At 34.7% G+C, this 5,757-nt stretch overlaps 1 long non-coding RNA gene across 2 annotated transcripts; it reads right to left on the reverse strand.

Moving 5' to 3' along the window:
• Window positions 1–868: 868 nt before the first annotated feature.
• On the reverse strand, window positions 869–3,308 carry LOC109579869 (uncharacterized). Of its 2 annotated transcripts, XR_003846049.2 has the most exons (3): window positions 1,768–1,821; window positions 1,272–1,688; window positions 869–1,191 (listed from the first exon to the last, which is right to left on the reverse strand). It is a non-coding gene; the product is annotated as an uncharacterized LOC109579869 (long non-coding RNA). The 2 variants fall into 2 exon arrangements; XR_002184008.3 differs by having other exon boundaries at window positions 1,272–3,308.
• Window positions 3,309–5,757: the final 2,449 nt, after the last annotated feature.

Consider the following 5,757-nt stretch of genomic DNA (forward strand, 5'->3'; position numbering starts at 1 on the left):
AAATTGAAAGTATTTTTTTTTTACTTCGAATCCTTTCGGTTTCAATACTAGAAAAAGACCAACATTTTGTTCTGTTATCCAAACCAACTGAGGTCGTTCAAGACAATATTTTGCCACCTACAGCTTTCTCTAGCTGATTATACATCTGTTTTAAAATAGGATCTTCTTTACACATTAGAAATTGAAGGAGGAACACCGAAACAGATATCATATGCAGACGAATACATATGTACATATGTAGCACCACCAGTGAGTGGCAACAGTTCTGGGATGTTTCGAAATTAGTTATCAAGTATCTTTTAAACTTCGTAAAAACTTCAGCTTCAGCTTGTACTAATAATTTTCCAACTGGCATAACAAAATTCCTGTAGATCGATCTATGGTGTGTATACTTAGCTCTCATGAGAGAAAATTCCTTGTGGATTTGACAATGTTGTCGAGCAAAACCTCTAAAAAAATTGTACGCACGTACTCCATAAGTCATCATTGCAACCCGAAAAAAATTACGGTTTGGTACAGTTTATGGCCGTACTTCTTCCGGGATCAAGTTGTGAATGGGAAGCTGTTAGGCTATTTCCTGGGGGGCTACGTCAAGCCAGCGGCGATCAATGAACTTCCTACGAATATCAAAAGAGAAATTGCAGCAGTATTTGAAATTGGGTTCAGCGTCTGGACTTCTGCAAGCGTACCCGTGGTGGCCATGCAAATCCTAATCCTGAACCGTTTTTCTTTATTTAAAAAAAACTATTGTAGAGCTCTTATTCAAAGAGCTTAAATATATCTCTTGGAAGAAAAATGCGTTGTTTAACAAAGATTCTATTGATTTATTTTTAAAAAGATGCCTGAAATAGAAAATAACTTTAACACATTTTCTTATCTTTGCAAAAAAACGTTGAGCGGGATTTTATTATATATCAACTTAATTATTTTCAAATAAGTTATAAATTTGATTCCAATACAGAGTCTTTGCATTTTGCTGTAAGCTCACAACTTTGCTATAAACTTCCAAAATGATTTTATTTATCACAATCATACTCTTTGACTCTAGTATGGCACAAAAATTTCAAAATCACTAAAAACACATATTTGTATAATAAAATAATATTCCATTCGTAATAGCGTTTAGCCCGAACTTTTTGAAACCGAATGCATATTTCACTGTCTCATTTTCCACTGCAGTGTTCTGGTGCTCTGAAAAAAAAAATTCAAATATACATACTTATATAAAATACATACAGTAATAAATAAAATTTCCCAGTTTTGTTATTCACCTTCGTTACTTGTATAACGAATCAGGACACATAGCATGAAAACCATATTATGCCGACGGCAAAGCTGGACCCTGCATTGACTTCTTCCCAAAAGCAATTCCTCAGAACGTTCACATTTTTGATAACAAAGTAAGATTTATACATATTATGCTCCTTTGTAGCTCAGCAAATTTGAACATGGATCCGCTAGCCTCCACTGCGAGTGCCCAATCAAGACCAAACGTTTCCATAACATGCTCAGTATTTATTTTCTCTCCAAACTGCTTGCACAAGAGTTCTTACCGCTTCAACCGTAAAAATGCGACTGGCAATGCATTGCCGCCAATGTCGACCGACGAACCCACAAAGTCACATCCCATTGCTATGCTTTTGAACGGTCGGCCTGGGGGTTGCTTGACTTTCGGTGTGCAACAGGCTCTGTGTGTGAAGAGTAGCAACAACAATAACGCAAGATAGGCAGATGTAAAGTGAAATTTGTTAACAGCGCTATACTAACGGGCTGCGCGACGAAAGAGGAATATGGGCAAATGCACTTGTTCCAAACGCACAGTGTTCAAGTAATGTAAAAAATTAAAAAAAAACAGGAAATAAGCAAAAATCAATTTAAGTGTGTATTTTTAGAGAGAATAAAAATTAAAATAAGGAATAGGGAATAATTTATTACTTGTACTCATTTTATAAGTATTGCCTATTTCATAATATAATATAAGCCTAAATAAATACCTGGTATATATGTTTGCTGTTTGCCAATTAAAATTCAATTCCATTAAATAAAGAAAAATATTTTTGCAAATTTGTTGCTATAACTAAAGTAAATACATAACTTTAAGTTTTTTATATGTTATACGCTAGCTTTAAATTTTGAAATTCAATTAAACATTTTTAGTTGCTTAGCAGCCAAGTGTTGACATAATTTTATAGATGATATTTTTTCAATATTTTTTTTATTAATAATTTTATTAATTTTTTTAATGTCACACCGTGCGCGAAAACTCAATTCCACCCATGGACGTATTTTTATACAACAATTTACAAATATACAGAGAAAACAATTTTAGACATATGTTTATACTTCTGTATAGTATACTTATATTAGAAGCAATATGGCAAATATATAATAATAGCTCCACTTGCCGGCATTGTTGTTTCTGTAGATTTTTTCGCCGAGCTGCATTTGCGCTTGGACTACAATGCTAAGCATACGCTGGCATACAAATATGTATGTATGTTGGCCGCATTGGGCGGAGGCAGACGTCGCTCAAGTGCATTGCAAAAATAACAACATAAAGCAAATCGAGTGGACGGTGTAAAATCGGCCTACTGCAATCGTTGTGCGCCTGTTACCACTCCGTACATGTTGTTACTCGATGCGGACGTTGGTCCGACGAACACTTTCAGTTGTGTAACACAACAAACATCATCATCATCATCCATCCATCCATGCAACCATGCAACCGCTCAACCAACAACGTTCAGTGAACCTTGCGAATCGGAAAAACTGGTTTATGCCAGCCGTTCGACGTTAAGAAAATCGTTGCTGCGCTTGGTCTTTTGCTGGACTGCAGAGCAAGCGGCATTAGGCTTTGTGTGCAAATCTAATTTGATACGAAATTAAAGCGTGTTGTTGCACTTTTTTGCATTCCGCTTTGTAGTATACTTAGTTGTATGTGCACCTATTGTTTTTTTGTTGTTGTGCAGTATAAGCAATTTGTGTTGTATACATAGCTGTTTGCATTTTATGTATATTATTACATGTCTGAAGGAAGTGTGTACATCAATTAAATCGGCAAGGAGAAGACTACTCCAAAAACAATGAGACTTGATCTATTTGCAGTTTTTTATAAGAAATTCGGTTATTATATTGGGTAGTCGAAAAAGTCTTTTCGTATTTTGTCAGTAGATGTCGTTGCAGTCATATCTTAATCAACCGAATCAAAAGAAATCATCATTGAAATTGAATAGAACATCTCCAAAACATCGATTTATCGCATTTTGACCGAACATTTGGGCTTACGAAAGGTGTGTGCACGGTGCAAAAATCACATTTTAACCATTAAGCACTCTCCTTATTCACCTGATATGGCACCGGGCGACTTTTTCCTTTTCAAAAAAATGCATTTGCCTATAAAAGGAAAGCGTTATGCGGACGTAAAGGCCATTCAAAAGGCTTGCACCGGCATAACTGACCAATGAGCTAAAACACTCGTTCGACATGCTTTTGGACCGTGCAAAAAGCTGTATTGAAGCAGAAGGAGACTATTTTGAATAAAATAAATAGATTTTGCCGAGAAAACCATTTGTTCTGTTTTTTTTTTAAGTCCTGGAACGCACCTTGTATGTATGTACATATGTATAGTATATCGTGGTTATTTTCTCTTAGTGTTACGGAGTTTACTTAAAGCAATCCCCAGCCTATTGAGGACTACTTACCCAAATAAAAATATGTCAAATATTATATGTGTATTCAACTCTCGACTGAATGCCATAGCACTAAGCACTCTGGTCTAACACGAGCTCATGCACAATTGCATTTATATATTCATATATACATACATATGTACATATTATATGTACAATTTACATCTACACATAAGCTCCAAATAGCGCAATAGCATTTTCCAACAACAAATACTTATATTAAGTTATATGGAGACGTACAGCGACGCCAGAGCGGTGGGCAATTGCAATTTCTGTCAGCTTTTGAAATTTATAGTGAAATCGCTCTATTCTCAAGTCTGAAAGCCTATTAGCACTCAGTACATCTCATTACTCGCTGTGCCTATTTGAGCACGCCATAATTATTGTAAAAAGTAGTAGGTAACAAACAACAAAGCGGCGAATAATGACAATTGAATACAAAGCTCTATTGTACTTTTGGAGTTATATACATACATACATATATACTCATTTAAATGAAAACAGGGTGCACCGAATTTTCATTTTGATTTTTAACGAAAACTTTTTTTAACCATGATATAACTACATACTTACATATTTAGAGTTTTTCGTTCCAGCGCTTTTGAAACTAACGTCTATCTGAGATTCCTGAACTCACACGTACTCTTCTCCCAATAAACTGCTCATTTGCTGAAAACGCCGATATCAGATCACTGTGGAATATAGCTGAATATAAACTGATCGATCATAACCAAGCCCTAGGAAAACTGCTTTATTTCACGATGTATCTTCACGAAAATTGACATAGATTACCTTCCAAGGCAACACTACAATCTCCGAACAAAATTTTCTGCCAGTTGCTTTTATACATTTATAGTTTGAAAAATACAAAAATCTAAATTTTCCGAGAAAATTTAATAAAAGATATAATAATTTTTTATATTTATGGAACATACATATGTATGTACATTAAGGTGGGCCAAAAATTAGTTTATATTTTATTTTTCGTAGTTACCATGAAAATCTCATTCAACATGACTAAAAACAAGTCCTGGTAAAATCTGAGCTCTTTATATTAATATTAAGAGGTGTCTCATCGACATTTTCGATTTCCCATATAAATTACATGGAAAAAAAACCATTTTTTTTTGTGGTGGTTATTGTGCGGAGGTTTTAATGTGCACGCGATGGCGACCAGTAGGGATGGTAAACTCGATTCCGATACTACTCGAGAATCGAGTTTTCTCGTAAAATAATCGATTTTGAGATTTTCATGGTAACTACGAAAAATAAAATATAAACTAATTTTTGGCCCACCTTAATGTACATACATATATAAATAATAACTCACACTAATAATAGGTGCGGTCGCGATTACTCTTGTTAAATTTGTGAGAAATACATATGATGTTCTACAAACTATAACCAAAACTTGGAGAGTGACGAATCGAACAAACAATTGGTATACATACATACATCTTATATATTTTTTTGAGTTTTGGAGATTGTCTGGTTAGCTATAAATTTAAATTGCTCCGCTAAGATCTTTAGACATTGAAAGTATCTAAAATCTCTAGATTTTCCGAACCAGAATTTATCCACCATTTCCATAATCATTCGTTTAGAAACTACTTCCGCTCACAATTTCACGATCTTATCTAATATCTATTTAAGAATGAAGATCATATATAGCAGATAGGGTATAATGAATAGATTAAAAAACGAAAGCTACCAAATCCAAATCCCACACAGCGCAACAACAATAATACTTATGTATGCCAAAAATGTCAACGACAATTTTTACAAAGTCTCGTGCAAAACAACAACTCTAATAGACACTATATCGCTAAAAAATAAACATTTTGTTGGTTTTTGGAGAACACTGTATAAGTAAGCCGCTGGTATTGCCGTTGCAGGGGAAAGGGTAAAGAGTATGTAAATGAGCTGCTAGCAAACAGAGGTGATGACGACATACACGAAACGCTCAGGAGTGGGCCACAGTTGTGCTGTCAGTCATGCAAACGCGCTGTCATTTCAAATTTTGCACAGTGGTTGGATATGCAACAAATCACCAACAATATTGACAGCA

The sequence above is a fragment of the Bactrocera dorsalis genome, chromosome 2 (genome assembly GCF_023373825.1).
Source record: "Bactrocera dorsalis isolate Fly_Bdor chromosome 2, ASM2337382v1, whole genome shotgun sequence".
Taxonomy (NCBI): Eukaryota; Metazoa; Arthropoda; class Insecta; order Diptera; family Tephritidae; genus Bactrocera; species Bactrocera dorsalis.